General features: G+C 42.4%; 1 protein-coding gene and 1 long non-coding RNA gene across 5 annotated transcripts in view; one reads left to right on the plus strand and one right to left on the minus strand.

The window, feature by feature from the left end:
* Window positions 1-15,484, plus strand: part of NDUFV2 (NADH:ubiquinone oxidoreductase core subunit V2) — a 52,944-nt gene that overhangs the window by 12,761 nt on the left and 24,699 nt on the right. The gene's annotated exons all lie outside the window — the stretch shown is intronic.
* Window positions 392-15,484, minus strand: part of LOC125632323 (uncharacterized) — a 51,651-nt gene continuing 36,558 nt past the window's right edge. The window contains exons 2-5 of one of the 3 annotated variants that reach the window (XR_007355268.2): window positions 14,417-14,539; window positions 11,600-14,139; window positions 10,131-10,224; window positions 392-4,453 (exon numbers count right to left, since the gene is read on the minus strand). This is a non-coding gene — a long non-coding RNA (uncharacterized LOC125632323). Of the gene's footprint in view, window positions 4,454-10,130; window positions 14,140-14,416; window positions 14,540-15,484 lie in introns of all 3 variants that reach the window. The other 2 variants (XR_007355267.2, XR_007355266.2) reach the window with 2 other exon arrangements.

A 15,484-nucleotide genomic window follows, 5' to 3' on the forward strand; every position in this document is an offset into this window, starting at 1 on the left:
TCCTTTTCCCCCTTATTGTTAATGTTAATATTGTGATAGGTATGTGATTACAATTAACCTTTTTAGTGAGGCCTGAAACAAAATAGGCATTAAACATGTCAGCCTTTTTGAGTTGTCCATTATTAGCTTTCCTTCCCTGATAAATAGAGGGTCTACACTTTCCTTCATCTTTCTCTAGCTTCTAATGTATTTACAGAGCCTCTTCTTATAGCCTTTTTTGGTCCCTTTTAGTTGTAACTCATTCTGTGCTTTAGCCTTCTGATTTTGTCCCTGTATACTTGTGCTGTTCTTTTGTAGTGATTCCTTTTTGATTTTCAAGTCATTAAAGAGCTCCTCTTACTAGTGTTTCTACCTTTCTTTTGTGTCGGGATAGTTTGCTTTTCTTTGGTTCCCTCCCCCCCCCCCCCCCCAGTACAGTAGAGTTAACAAAGCTTCTCAGATCTCCCTGTGACCCTGGCAAGGACAGGCTAAATATAGTGTGGATGCTATTAAATGCTGGACATCTACCACCTGCAGTAGTTAGATTTACTGAAATCAAATTACAGGAATAACTGCAAATATTGTAGTGTGCAAGTGTCCATATTTAAACTAAACCCATATAGTCAATGTAAATATTTCTGCAATAAAATCTGTCTTTGTTTAATGGTAAACTGTGATTCTATAATTGTCCTTTTTCCCCTGGTGCTTGCAATTAAACTGCTCCCAACCTGGGAAGCAAACTTTCAGTTGTAGTCTTTATTTCTGGCATATTGAATCACAGAACAAATGTTAACTCTTTTCCCCTTATTTTTATTTTATTTTATTTTATTTTAAAAAGATCTTTGTCAGTTTGGCACCATCTTCTTGTTGCAGTCACCTAAACCCAGTTAGTTTGGATAGCCACAATTTGTGTTCTGGAAAGTAAAGAAACTGACACATGAATGCCATTTTGAACAGCTGAGACACACTATATGTGCTACCTGATTCTATGCTTGATTTGGTCCACAGTTTGTTGCTACTGAATCTTTTAGGAAACATCAGGTATAGTTTTGTACTACTTGAGCTGGGTCCACTGTCCAGTAGTACGGTTCATTTCAAACACTGTATCCACTAACAAGATGATGCGTCCAGTGCCATTGACTTTTGGTGAAACTTCTGTATGCTCACTAAATTTAATCTGAATGATGTCATCTTGCTCTTGGCAAGGATTCTCTCTGGGTCCTGCCAGGAACCCAAGTATAAGCGCCTTTTCTGGCCTGGTAACCTTGCAGTCTTCAACATTTCCTGTGGTGCATTTCACCCCCATTTTAGTTTTCGTCCAGGCATACTCAATTAGTCTGACTCTCATCTTCTTTTGGACTCTAGAACAAGTGTACGTAATCTTGATGTATAATATAACGCCTTCTCAGTTTTTTCCCCTGCCAGTCCCTCCTGAGTAAAGTTATACCCTTTTATACCAATCATGAGATTTATCCCATTAGGTCTCCGTGATGGCAGTTTAGTCATAATTTAGCTAAAGGACTAATACATCCAGTTCTTCCTGTTTATTCCCTGTACTCCATGCATTTGTGTGTAGATGTCTGAAATATAGAGCAGATTTCCCCCACCATTTTGTTTTTTCCTACCCCCCACCCTCCTCAGACGTTCTTGTTAAACACTGGATTTGTGCTGGAAATGGACCACCTTGATTATCATACACATTGTAAGGAGAGTGATCACTTTAGATAAGCTATTACCAGCAGGAGAGTGGGGTGGGGGGAGGTATTTTTTCATGCTTTGTGTGTATAAAAAGATCTTCTACACTTTCCACAGTATGCATCCGATGAAGTGAGCTGTAGCTCACGGAAGCTTATGCTCAAATAAATTGGTTAACCTCTAAGGTGCCACAAGTACTCCTTTTCTTTTTGCGAATACAGACTAACACGGCTGTTACTCTGAAACCTGTCATTTTCTATCTTGTTGCTCCTAAGAGCCAATTGTAATTTTCTATTCCCCTCTCTTAATATCTGACTCAATATTGAGGTCACCTTTTTTTATATCTACCTGGGGCTTTTGTTACCTGCCTCTTTTGAACCTAGTCTAAAGCCCTCCTCGCTAGGCTGGCATGTCAGTGGGCAATATACACATGCAGTGTGTATGTGATGAAAGAAAGTGCTTTATTTGCATTCCTTGGCCTGCAGAACCATTTTGAGAACTTAAGAGGGACATGACCAACTTAAAACATACTCCTTTTTTTTAAAATGGGCTAAAAAGTAGTCTGGGGTGCAAAACTCTCTAAGATCCTTGCTGTGACATGGGAGTTAGGTAGCCCATATGTGCACTCTCTGAGGAGTCTCTGGAAGAGTGGATTCTTCTTGATGGGCCATCAACACATGTCTGGCTGGTCCTGATGTAAATCTGTCTTGTCCGTGTTAGTTGCTCCTTTGTTGCCACTGAAAGGCTTGTTGTGGGCATTTCCCACTTACGACATATTTCAGTAACAAACATAACAATACTTCATAACTTCACATACAATGATAGTACATACAATTCAACAAGATAGTAATTTTCAACAGATCAAGACTTCTTAAATGGTACATCACAAGGCATGCATTGTACAAAACAATTCATAATCGTACCACGGTGGTGAATATGGGAGTTCCAGGGTGCTATTTTGAGGTACAGAATGTCATACTGGGTATACAGAGGAAACAGTGGAACTGATTACACAAACAGAAAGGATGTGTCTGGGTGAAGCATGACCCTGCCCTGCCCGCACACCTGCATAGCGGTACTCAAGAAACTCTGGCTGCACTTGTTCAACAAGTGTAGCAAGGGGCACTTCCTAATATACTCCCTCCAGCACTTAGGCATAATTGCCTCCAGGCACTGATGCTTCAGCGATTGAATCTACTCTTGCTCTCCAGTATTCTCCGCCTAGGAAAAGGCACAAATGAGCCTTTATTGTTCAGGGATAAAATGAGCTCGTGTACGTCCAAGATAGATGTTAGATTTCTATGAAATAGAAGAGATTAGAGACCATGAGAGAAACTGATCCTGCACAGCTGTGTGACTGGAACTCTACAAGATCTTGGTGAAAACTCCCTCAAACTCTACACAAACTCTTCCTTTTAGTCACTCAAACATAAATAGGCGTGTGCGCTAAGAAGCCACCAAATGGAAATTTTTAGCTTTAACTTGCTGTATAGCTTCTAATGTAACCACTCAGAGCTCTGCAGCACAGAACTGTGCTGAGATTGTGGCAGAAGATAACAATCCTCATTTATTATTTCCCCCCTACCCCACACTTGAGATTCTTCAAGCAGACAGATACATAAGAAATAACAGCTGTAATCCAAATAGAGATGGAGGTTTTATAAATCAATCTGACTTTTTTTTGCAAACAGAAATTAAGAACATATTAACAAGGATAACTGAGTCAGAGAAGCACAACAGGCAAACAAAGCAAGCAAACAGCAGGCTAAAATCCTAAAATAAAACACAGATGAAAGAACTGAAATTTTAGGAGGAAAAACAAAGATCTAGAAATAGATCCAGGATGTGTGGCATATGTCTGGTGTGCCTGTTAAATGACAGAAGATTGCTATGTGAAGAAGCTTCCAAGAACAATAAAAGGATCCTCTTTCTGTAACTCAGAGCCCATCCATATGCTTGTACAAAGTCGATTCTTTCTCTTCAGGTAATTTTCCTTTGGTATTCTAGTGTGTAACCTTGGCCTTCCCCCCCCCCCCCGTCCCCCTCCAAATCTTTACACAGACCAGCGGAAATCTACTGTCATTTATAGCTTCTCTTCTTTTTCTGTGTATTTGACATCTAATCTTAAAATCCAAAGATGGAATTTCCCAAATTCACGAAAATTCTCTGTTACAGTAGTGCATATATTATGCTATGTCCTGCCGAGTTGAAAATAGAATTTACAACAAATAAGTATATTCCAGTTGGGGGTTACATAATTTGGAATTGAAGTAGGAGCACATACTATTAATGTGCACTTTGAGAGCATTAGTTTTGTTAATTTTAGCATTTATATATGTAGCACTTTGAATGGGGAAGTAGTCTCCATGGTATTTAGCAAAAGTAATTTTTCTGTGGACATGTGTTTAAATAAGGAGACTACAAACTATGCAAGGAGACACTGTAAAATGGCTAAATCAGTTGTGGGTCTGAGTATGTGTAATGTGGTACTCCCATGGGGATGGCTGGTTCTGTTGGGATATTCTGGATATGAATTCATATATGGGAGGAAAAACTCAGTCTTACCTGGTTACATGCCACTACATGCTGCCAGTTCCTGTTTCCTGCACACTGGTGTCCAGATGGCCCCACTTCTAAATTTGCTCGCTATTATGGGTGGGATTTCAACAGACCATAAATCCAGATCTTAATCTTCCAAGGTAGCCTTCAAGGACTGATTCAAAGCCCAGTGATGTCAATCGAAAGACACCCCTGACTTCAGTAGGTTTTGGATCAGGCTCTAAGTGAAGAGAAGATCAGAGAGCATTATGTGAAACATAAATGGGTCTTTCAGATGTGTGGTGAATTACCCTTTTAGTCATTTCCCTATCTCTGAAATCAAATGTATATTTCAACAAAACAAGAAAGAAACCGCTCCTGATACTCGATGAGAAGCTCTCAAAGAGACCAGTCAGTGTTCTGGAAAAAACAATATAGCACTAACCAAAACATTCATATTAATCTTGTTGGAACAAGAACCTAAGTCTGTCTCCTCACAAACACCAGAAAATGTAAAACTAAAGCTGTCAATTTTAATCGCAGTTAACTCACATGATTAACTGAAAAAATTAATCATGATTCAAAAAATTAATTTTGATTAATGGCAGATTTAATTGCGCTCTTAAACAATAGTGCCAATTGAAATTTATTAAATATTTTGGATCCTTTTCTACATTTTCAAATATATTGGTTTCAGTTACAACACAGAATACAAAGTGTACAGTGCTCACTTTATATTATTTTTGATTACAAATATTTGCACTGTAAAAATGCTAAACAAAAGAGTACTTTTCAGTTCACTTCATACAAGTACTGTAGTGCACTCTCTTTATGGTGAAAGTGCAACTTACAAATGTAGATTTTTTTTTGGTTTTGTTATATAAACTGCACTCAAAAATAAAACAATGTAAAACTTCAGAGCCTACAAGTCCACTAAGTCCTACTTCTTGTTCAGCCAATTGCAAAGAGAAACAGGTTTGTTCCCATTTATGGGAGATAATTAGGGCCCTACCAAATTCATGGTCTATTTTGGTCAATTTAATGGTGTTGTAATTGTAGGGGTCCTGGCCCAAAAAGGATTTGGCGGGGGTGTGTGTCACAAGGTTATTGGGGATGGTGTTGCGGTATTACTACCCTTATTTCTGCTCTGCTACTGGCGGTGGTGCTGCCTTCAGAGCTGGGCAGCTGTAGAGGAGTAGCTGCTGGGTGGGAGCCCAGCTCTGAAGGCAGAGCCACTGCCAGGAGTGGTGCAGAAGTAAGGCAAGTGACACACAGCTGTGTTGCATCTAGCAGCATGTGTTCAGGTGCCCCTCCCCCCTGCTACTTTGCAGCCAGGTTGCTCCTGCAGCTGTTCCTGGGACCCTCCTGCTGGCTGTGCAGAGTGGGGGAGGAGGATGCTGATGTCAGGGTGTCCCCTGCCCCTGTACCCCATCTCTGCAGAGCATAGAGCTCTCTGGCTCAGAAGTCGCAGCTGCTGCTGTCCTGAGGTCTGAAGACTCCAGCTTCTGGGCGGTGAGAGTCTTTCTTTTTCTTAAAAAAAAAAAAAAAACAACCAGCTTGCTGTCTCTGAGGCTTCCCCAGCAGCCAACTCACAGTGTGTCTCTTTCTGCGCCCCCCACCGCCCATGTACCCCATCTCTGCAGAGCAGGGGCAGCGGAGACAGGGCTCAGTCAGGACAGAGCAGGAGAGCTTTCAGTGAGTGCCTTAAAGAGACAGCGCACAGTGCGTCTCAGAAATTTCTCCAGCAGCCAGCACAGTCTCTCTCACACTCACACACTTATACTTGTGGTGGTGGTGGTGTTACTTCATTCAATGCACATATATTCTCTGTAATTCTATTCTTTCAAAGTGTGTTATTTTAGTGTTTTGACTAGTCTGTGCATTTCATAATTTTTATTTCTCTTACACTTAAATTTAATTCTTTGAGTTGTGAGTTCTAAAATGCCTAACCTGTCCTAGATGGAGTAATTATCCCTTTGGTAACTTTTAAAAAATATATATATCTAGGTTTTTTGTTTCTACTGGTAGTGCACATCCACACTTACCTTGGTGCACATAAAAGTGTATTCTGCACATGGAGTCGAAAAAATTAGAGGGAACATTGGTGGCAATCCTGTGACTTCCTAAAATAACCTTGTGGACCCCGCCCCCCCCCCCCCCCGCGACTCCCTTTTGGGTCAGGACCCTCCAGTTTGAGAGACATTGGTCTCCTCCAGGAAATCTGTATAGTATAGGGAAAAGCCCACAAAATATCAGATTTCACAGAGGGAGACCAGATTTCTTGGTCCGTGACGTGTTTTTCAAGGCCATGAATTTGGTAGGACCCTAGAGATAATGCTGCCTGCTTCTTATTTACAATGTCTCCTGAAAGTGAAAATCAGCATTTGCATGGCACTTTTGTAGCCGGCATGCAAGGGATTTACATGCCAGATATGCTAAACATTCATATTCCTGTTCATGCTTCAGCCACCATTCCAGAGAACATGCTTCCAAGCTGCTGATGTTCTTTTAAAAAAAAAAAAGTATTAATTAAATTTGTGACTGAACTCCTTGGAAGAGAATTGTAGGTCTCCTGCTCTGCTTTACCTGTATTATACCATATATTTCATGTTATAGCAGTCTTGGATGATGACCCAGCACATATTGTTCATTTTAAGAACATTTACACTGTAGATTTGACAAAACGCAAAGAAGGTACCAGTGTGAGATTTCTAAAGATAGCTACAGCACTTGACCCAAGGTTTAAGAATCAGAGGCCCTTTCCAAAATCTGAAAGGGATGAGGTGTGGAGCATGCTTTCAAAGTCTTAAAAGAGCGACACTCTGATGCGGAAACTACAGAACCCGAACCACCAAAAAAGACAATAAACCGTCTGCTGGTGGCGTCTGACTCATGATGATGAAAATGAACATGCATCAGTCTGCTCTGCTTTGGATCGTTATCGAGCAGAACCTGTCATCAGCATGAACGCATGTCCTCTGGAATAGTGATTGAAGCATGAAGGGACCTATGAATCTTCAGTGCAGTGGTCACCAACCTGTAGATCGCCCAATCCTGGAGCCTCTGCCAGTCGATTGCAATCTCCGGTTGCTAAAAGTCCAGCGGGGCTAAGGCAAGCTCCCTGCCTGCCTCAGCCCCACACCCTCACAGCATCGGGGGGTGGGGTGGGTGGGGAGCAGGGGTCTCCATGTGCTGCTCCTGCCTGGAAGTGCTGCTCCTGCCTGGAAGCACCGCCCCTGCAACTCCCATTTGCCGGGAACGGGGAACTGTGGCCAGTGGGAGCTACGGGGGCAGCATGTGCAGGCAGGAGCAGCGTGTGGAGCCAAGGCCTTCTCTCCCCTCTTTCCCCCCCCCACCCTCAAGGGGCCGCTGGGGCGTATTGGCTGCTTTCGGGAGTGGTGTGGTGCGGGGCAGGCGGGGAGCCTGCCTTAGCCCCACTGTGCCACCGACTGGGAGCTGCCCAAGGTAAGTGCCACCTGGCAGGAGCCCGAACCCCAGCCCTGAGCCCCCTGCTGGAACCACTACTCTGTAGTCCCTCCTGCACTCCTGCCCCAGCTCGGAGTCCCCTCCTGCACCCAAAGTACCTCCCAGAACTCACACCCCACACCCTCTCCTGCACCTGAACCCCTTGCCCCAGGCTCAGCCTGCAGCCCCCTTCCACACTCCAAACCCCTTGGCCCAAGCTCAGAGCCCACATACCCTTCCAAACCTCAACTCCCTGCCCCAGCCCAGTGAAAATGAGTGAGGGTAGGGGAGAGCGAGTGATGGGGGGGGCAGGGGGATGGAGTGTTTCGGATGGGACCTCGGGGAAGGGGCAGGTTAGATCCTGGGTTGCACTTAAATTCAAAAAGTGATCTTGTACATAAGAAGGTTGGAGACCACTGCTTTAGCGCATCTGGAATGTAAATATCTTGCGACGCCAGCTACAACAATGCTGTGAGAATGCCTGTTCTAACTTTCAGGTGACATTTTAAACAAGAAGCAGGAAGCATGATCTCCTGCAAATGTAAACAGATTTGTTTTTCTGAGCAATTGGCTGAACAAGTAGGACTGAGTGGACTTGCAGGCTTTAAAGTTTTACATTGTTGGTTTTATTTTTGAATGCACTTATTTTTTGTACATAATTCTACATTAAAGTTCAACTTTTATAGAAAAAGGTTTGTGCTACAGTACTAGTATTAGGTGAATTGAAAAATACTATTTTTGTTTTTTTACAGTACAAATATTTGTAATAAAAATGAGCACTATACGCATTGTAATGTGTTGTAATTGAAATCAATATATTTGAAAATGTAGAAAACATCCAGAAATATTTAAATAAATGGTATTCCATTATTTAACATCATGATTAATTGTGATTGATTTTTTTAATCGCTTGACAGCCCTATGTGAAACCTTCGAAGTTGCTAAATTGGAGTTTGGTCTGTTAGAAACTCGGACAATTCTGATACAACTTACTGAAAGGAATCAGTGAAGATCCCACACTGCAATTTACACAGGAATTTAAGGAAATCATCAAATCTGTCCTAAATGACTCCAAGAGAACCTCTACTAACTCCTCCCCAACAAACCCACACCAGGGACCTTCTACATCAGGGGCAGGCAAGCTTTTTGGCTTGAGGGCTGCATCGGGTTCAATAGTGGAACCTTATGGACCACTATATACAAGAAATGCATAGATCGCCACACCTACCTTCACAGATCCAGTAAACTCCCCAAACACACTAAGAAATCTGTTATCTACAGTTAGGCACTCTCATGCCACAGAATATTCTCTGAGGGGAAAGTCTGGGATATATACCTTAACACACTTAACCCTTAGGATAACCTAAGGATATACACCTTAACACACATTCACCAAACAAGGACATTCCACCAGAGAAGTAGGTCACATCACAGAACGAGCCACCCAAATGCCCCAAGAGAAGCTGCTTCAATACAGAAATAGAATCCCCTTGGATCACGTACCCCTAGTTGTAAACTATCACCGCACACTGGAACCCCTATGGGGTATCATCAGACTGTATAATCCATACTCGATGAGTTCCCCATCCTGAAAGAGATCTTTTCTGAACCCCCTCTTCTGGCATTCAAACAACCCCCCAACCTTTCTAAGCTCATCAGAAGCAAGCTTCCCACAGAGCAGGACACAGCAACTCAAAGCAGCACCATACCCTGCCAGAAGAACAAAACCTGCAGACCGATCTTCTCTGCTACAATGATAACCACCCCACAACAAAGCTTCTAAGAGTAATGGGTTCTACACGTCTATCATATGTGGTGTACCTAATCCAGTTCACTAAATGCCCCAATAACAACTATGTGGGTGAGCCCTGACAATCACTGTGCTTTCATATGAACTTGCACTGGAAAATGATAAAAACATAAACACCGTATCACCTGTGGGCAAATCCTTTTCTCAGACCCATCACTTTGTATCTGACCTATCAGTTCTCCTCCTCAAAGGAAACCTGCGCAACACTTTCAAAAGACAAGCCTGGGAGCTTACATTCATATCTTTGCTAGAGACTAAAAATCATGGTCTTAGGCTGTGTCTACGCTGCACTTTCAGCGCTAAAACTTTAGCTGTTCAGGGGTGTGTGTGGGGGGAGCCTGAGCAACAAAAGTTTTAGCATTGAAAAGTGCCAGTATAGACAGCGCTTTATCCCTTTGTTCGGGGTCAGGGTGGATTTGATTTAAATCACTAGACAGGAAGACTCTATTTAATCGTGGATTTCTACATAAAAGTGCATTCTTGTTGGTTGTTATAACCTTAATATATATTCTTCACAACTCAGATGTAAATTTCATTTTTAGGCGGTACACACTATACATTTTTAAAGTGATTTATTTTGAAAACTTGTCAAATTTAGTTTTACAGCTATCTCAGAAAATGAATGATTGGTTAGTTCATTTACCAAAGGTAGTTGAGGGAAATAGTTCACCTCCCAGTGACTTCATAAATATCGCCAACAGGTTAATCGTTAATATTTGGAGGATTTTCTTGCCATGCTGTATTAGGAGGAGAACATCACCAGACAGACATTTAAATTGTTTTATTTAACTAAAACAGCAACGTTATGCATTCTGGATTTTTTTATTCAACAGCAAACATACAATATTTTTAAAAACAAGCATATGAATTTTGGAATTTAGTTAAACATTGAGGTTTTTTAAATTCAGGTTTGTTTTGTTAACTAAAATAATTAAATGAAATATATTAAAAAAAAAAAAAATTAAATCGACTGTCAGCCAGCCTTCCTGTTTGTTCATAATCTGGAAAAGAAAAACAAGCTTTCCTGCTTTTTCAGGTCCCAAACGATTTCTCAATTTGGAATGAATTAGTCCAAAGGAAGAAAATATTCTTTCTATATCGGTAGAAGATTAAAGATTAAAAGTGAGATTATCACTTCAACAGTCTCTGAATACAAATGCTTAAGTAATAGAATAATAGACTTTAAGGTGAGAAGGGACCATTATGATCATCTAGTCTGACCTCCTGCACAACGCAGGCCACTGAATCTCACCCACCCACTCCTGTAACAAACCTCTAACCTATGTCTGAGCTACTGAAGTCCTCAAATCGTGGCTTAAAGACTTCAAGGTGCAGAGAATCCTCCAGCAAGTAACCCATGCCCCACGCTGCAGAGGAAGGCAAAAAACCCCCATGGCCTGTGCCAATCTGCCCTGGAGGAAAATTCCTTCCAAACCCCAAATATGGAAGTCAGCTAAACCCTGAGCATGTGGGCAAGACTCACTAGCCGGACACCCAGGAAAGAATTCTCTGTAGTAACTCAGATCCCACCCCATCTGACATCCCGTCACAGGCCATTGGGCATATCTACCGCTAATAGTTGATGATCAATTAATTGCCAAAATTAGGCTATCCCATCATATCCTATCTCTTCCATAAACTTATCAAGCTTAGTCTTGAAGCCAGATATGTCTTTTGCCCCCACTGCTTCCCTTGGAGGGCTGTTCCAGAACTTCACTCCTCTGATGGTTAAAAACCTTCATCTAATTTCAAGTCTAAACTTCCTGATCGCCAGTTCATATTGATTTGTTCTTGTGTCCACATTGGTACTGAGCTTAAATAATTCTTCTCCCTCTGTGGTATTTACCCCTCTGATATATTTATAGAGAGCAATCATCTCTCCTCTCAGCTTTCTTTTGGTTAGGCTAAACAAGAGAAGCTGTTGGAGTCTCCTTTCATAAAACAGGTTTTCCATTCCTCAGATCATCCTATTAGCCTTTCTCTGTACCTGTTCCAGTTTGAATTCATCTTTCTTAAACATGGGAGACTAGAACTGCACACAGTATTCCAGATGAGGTCTCACCAGTGCCTTGTATAATGGTACTAACACCTCCTTATCTCTACTGGAAATACCTTGTCTGATGCATCCCAAGACCACATTAGCTTTTTCTCATGGCCATATCGCATTGGCGGCTCATCATCCTCCTGTGATCAACCAATATTCCAAGGTCCTTCTCTGTTACTTCCAAGTGATGCGTCCCCAGTTTATAACAAAAATTCTTGTTATTAATCCTTAAGGCATGACCTTGCACTTTTCACTATTAAATTTCATCCTATTACTGTTACTCCAGTTTGCAAGGTCATCCAGATCTTCCTGTATGATATCCTGGTCTTTCTTTGAATTGGCAATACCTTCCAGCTTTGTGTTATCTGCAAACTTTATTATCACATTCCTGTTTTTTATGCCAAGGTCAGTAATAAAAAGATTGGTTTCAAAACTGATCCCTGAGGAACTCCACTAGTAACCTCCTTTCAGTGTGACCCATTGTAGTCTCCCGTTTTACCAGTTCCTTATCCACCTTTCTATTTTCATATAGATCCCAATCTTTTCCAATTTAACTAATAATTCCCTATGTGAAACAGTATCAATTGCCTTACTGAAATCGAGGTAAATTAGATCCACTGCATTTCCTTTGTCTAAAAAAATCTGTTACCTTCTCAAAGAAGATCAGGTTGGTTTGGCATGATCTACCTTTTGTAAAACCATCTTGTATTTTGTCCCAATTACCATTGACCTCAGTGTCCTTAACTACTTTCTCCTTCAGATTTTTTTCCAAGACCTTGCATAGTACAGATGTCAAACTAACAGGCCTGTAATTGCCCGGATCACTTTTTTTTTTTCCCTTTCTTAAAAATAGGAACTATGTTAGCAATTCTCCAGACATATGGCACAACCCCTGAGTTTATAGATTCATTAAAAAATTTTTGCTAATGGGCTTGCAATTTCTTGTGCCAGTTCCTTTAATATTCTTGGATGAAGATTATCTGGGCCCCCCCCAATTTAATCCCATTAAGCTGTTCAAGTTTGGCTTCTACCTCGGATGTGGTAATATCTACCTCCATATCCTCCTTCCTATTTGTCATCCTACCATTATCCCTAAGCTCCTCATTAAAGACTGAGGCAAAGTATTTGTTTAGATATTGGGTCATGCCTAGATTATCCTTAACCTCCACTCCATCCTCAGTGTTTAGTGGCCCCACTTTTTTCTTTGTTTTCTTCTTATTTATATGGCTGGTGTGACTTTCTTTAACCATCATCAGCAAACATATATTTCTTGAATGGTTCACCCGTAGCTCTGAAGTTTATTATAGTTGACATTATGGAGGGATGATTGCTGGATGTCCATGTCCTAGCCAGCTCCTCTTCTTCAGCAGTTCAGGTTTGACCCTGGTACTGAGTATTGAGAATAATTGCGAGAAAATGATCTGGAGATGGTGCTTGTCCTGTTCGTTTTTTTAATGCTTGTAATTTAACTCTGTCATTGCATAGTTCTCTTTTTTAAGCTCTCACTCAGTTCCTTCCAAATTTCAACAGCGTCAGCAATAAAACAGCTATTTCCCTGTGTTTTGTTCAAGACTACAGAAATAGGCTTCAGGGTACTCAGCATGTGTTCAACATTTCTCTTAACCCCAATGTTTGGCTGTGACAGTGCCATCTGTTTTTTCATGTTTTTGTTCACAAACTGTCATTAACTGTCATCAGTTCTTGATATAGTGCTCAAAACAGTCCACTACTGAGTTCCATCGCACGTCTTGTGGGAGAGGTAGCTTGGTTCCTCCCACTTTTTTCAGAGCAGCTGCTGCAAAGTGGTTGTTACGGAAGTATTTTGCAATTTCAATAACATTAGCCTTTATTTCTGGAACACTGAAGTCTTTGGCTAGGAGATGCATCAAATGAGCACTGCAACCATATGTTATTAGCTTGGGACTCTCTTCTAAATAAGTTCTTCTCATCTTGGATACATTTGCAGCATTGTCTGTGACCAAGCTGCGAACTAGACATTTGAATTTTTTCCCCACAGTTTGTTATAGCTTTTCTTGCTGCTACTTGTAAGTATTCTGCTGTGTGCGCATTTCCTAATGTACCAATTGTTTCTGTAAATAAGACATTCCTTTCTTCTGTTGTCAGACAATCACAACAGGATCATTGTGGACATTGCTCCACCCATCAAGACGCAGGTTAACAATTTTACCTTCTAGACCTTTTGCACGCTGCTCAATTTCTTTCATACACTTTATCCAGCAATTTGCCTGCGACATCTGCTCTGTTGTATGGACTGTGTCCTGGTCTTTATGACTGAACCATGTTAATGAAGTGTGGGTTCTCAGTCATACCGAAAGAAGAGTTTGTTGCATAAACAAACTAGGTGATTTTTTCATCAATTACCTCTTTTTGTAATCTGCTGGTTCTTATAACAAATGTATCTATGGTTATAGATGATGGATGATGGAAATTTTTTTTCCTTTTTGCTACAAGTGATATACTGTGGCTATGTGACATACATGATGTGACTGAAACACTATTGTTGGCAGATAATTCTGAAACTATAGAAAATGATGGTGATCTGAAGGTGGATAGTCTTCAGAATCCTGAAGTTTGAGGATAGATTCTCCTAAACAAAATAAGTCAATGCAGTTAGTTGTTTATTACCATACTGCTCATTTAGTATTACTCATTGCATTCACTGACGCTCAGTACTACTTTAAAGGTGAAATTGTAAAAGGAAGATCTGCCTATTTCAGCTATTTTTTTTCACAACTGCATCTAAAATGATAGTACCATAGAGTAACAACTATATTTTTTTGCTCAAACATGAGAATGCAAGAATAGTCCAGAAGGAAGATAGGCAGTCTTTAAGAAAGAAGCATAAAATAAAAAACTTTACCAACCTGAAGATCCTTCATGTTTCTTTCATAAGCTTCCTCCTGAGAAATGATGATGTTTCATTCAGGCAACCAGGCCTTGCATTTCTTTGTGGCACTGTTTGCATTTTGCATGCATGTCTGTCTCTCCTACAGGTAGAGGAACTTGATTAAAACATTCCCAAACTGGGTCTCTCTCACAGCCTGCTCCCATTGTAGGTTTTCCCTTTTTACAGCCTGCTCCCATTGTAGGGGGGGGACGGGGGGGACAGAGAAGCAGAGTGGGGCAGCGTGTTCAGGGGAGGAAGCAGAGGCGAGCTGGGGCTGGGGAACTGCTGGTGGGTGCTCTGTACCCACCAGATTTTCCCCTTGTTGCTCCATGGCTGGAGCACCCATGGAGTCGGCGCCTAAGTGTGTGTGGTCAGTGATGAGCTGCCAAAATCTTAACAACGGGTTCCCTCCTCACCCCACGAGGGGGTCGTTGCCCAATCCCGCCCCCCGTGACTCCTGCCCCATCCAACCCCCCTGCATTCCTTGATGCCGCCGCCTCCCCCCCCCCCAGGATCCCTGCCCCATCCACCCCACTCCCCTGTTGGCCCCCAGAACCGGGCAGGAGGGTCTCGTGAGACACCGTAGTGGGTGCCCACCGAACCCCTAAGAGCCAGAGGCACCTGCCGGGGGGTGAGGTGGGGAGTCCTAGAGGTGCTTACTTGGCGCAGCTCCCAGGAAGCATCCGGCAGGTCCCTCTGGCTTCTAGGGGCGGGAAATCATAGCTGGGGGGAGGGAGCAGGGGGAGCAGCTGCTCCCCCACTGATCACATTAAAAGTGGAGCCTTAGGCGCTGACTCCGTGGGTACTCCGGGGCTGGAGCACCCACGGGGAAAATTTGGTGGATGCAGAGCACCCACTGGCAGCTCTCTGCCCCATGCCTGGCCCCAGCTCACCTCCTCCGCCCCGCTTCTCTACCTCCCCCCCGGCTTCCCGCAAATCAGCTGTTCGGCAGGAAGCCGGGGAGGGCTGAGAAGCAGGCGGCGGTTTCCTGCTCAGGCTGAGGGTGGCGGAGGTGAGCTGGGACGGGAGCGGTTACCTGCTGCGG

Source organism: Caretta caretta, chromosome 2, assembly GCF_965140235.1.
Source record: "Caretta caretta isolate rCarCar2 chromosome 2, rCarCar1.hap1, whole genome shotgun sequence".
Lineage (NCBI taxonomy): Eukaryota > Metazoa > Chordata > Testudines > Cheloniidae > Caretta > Caretta caretta.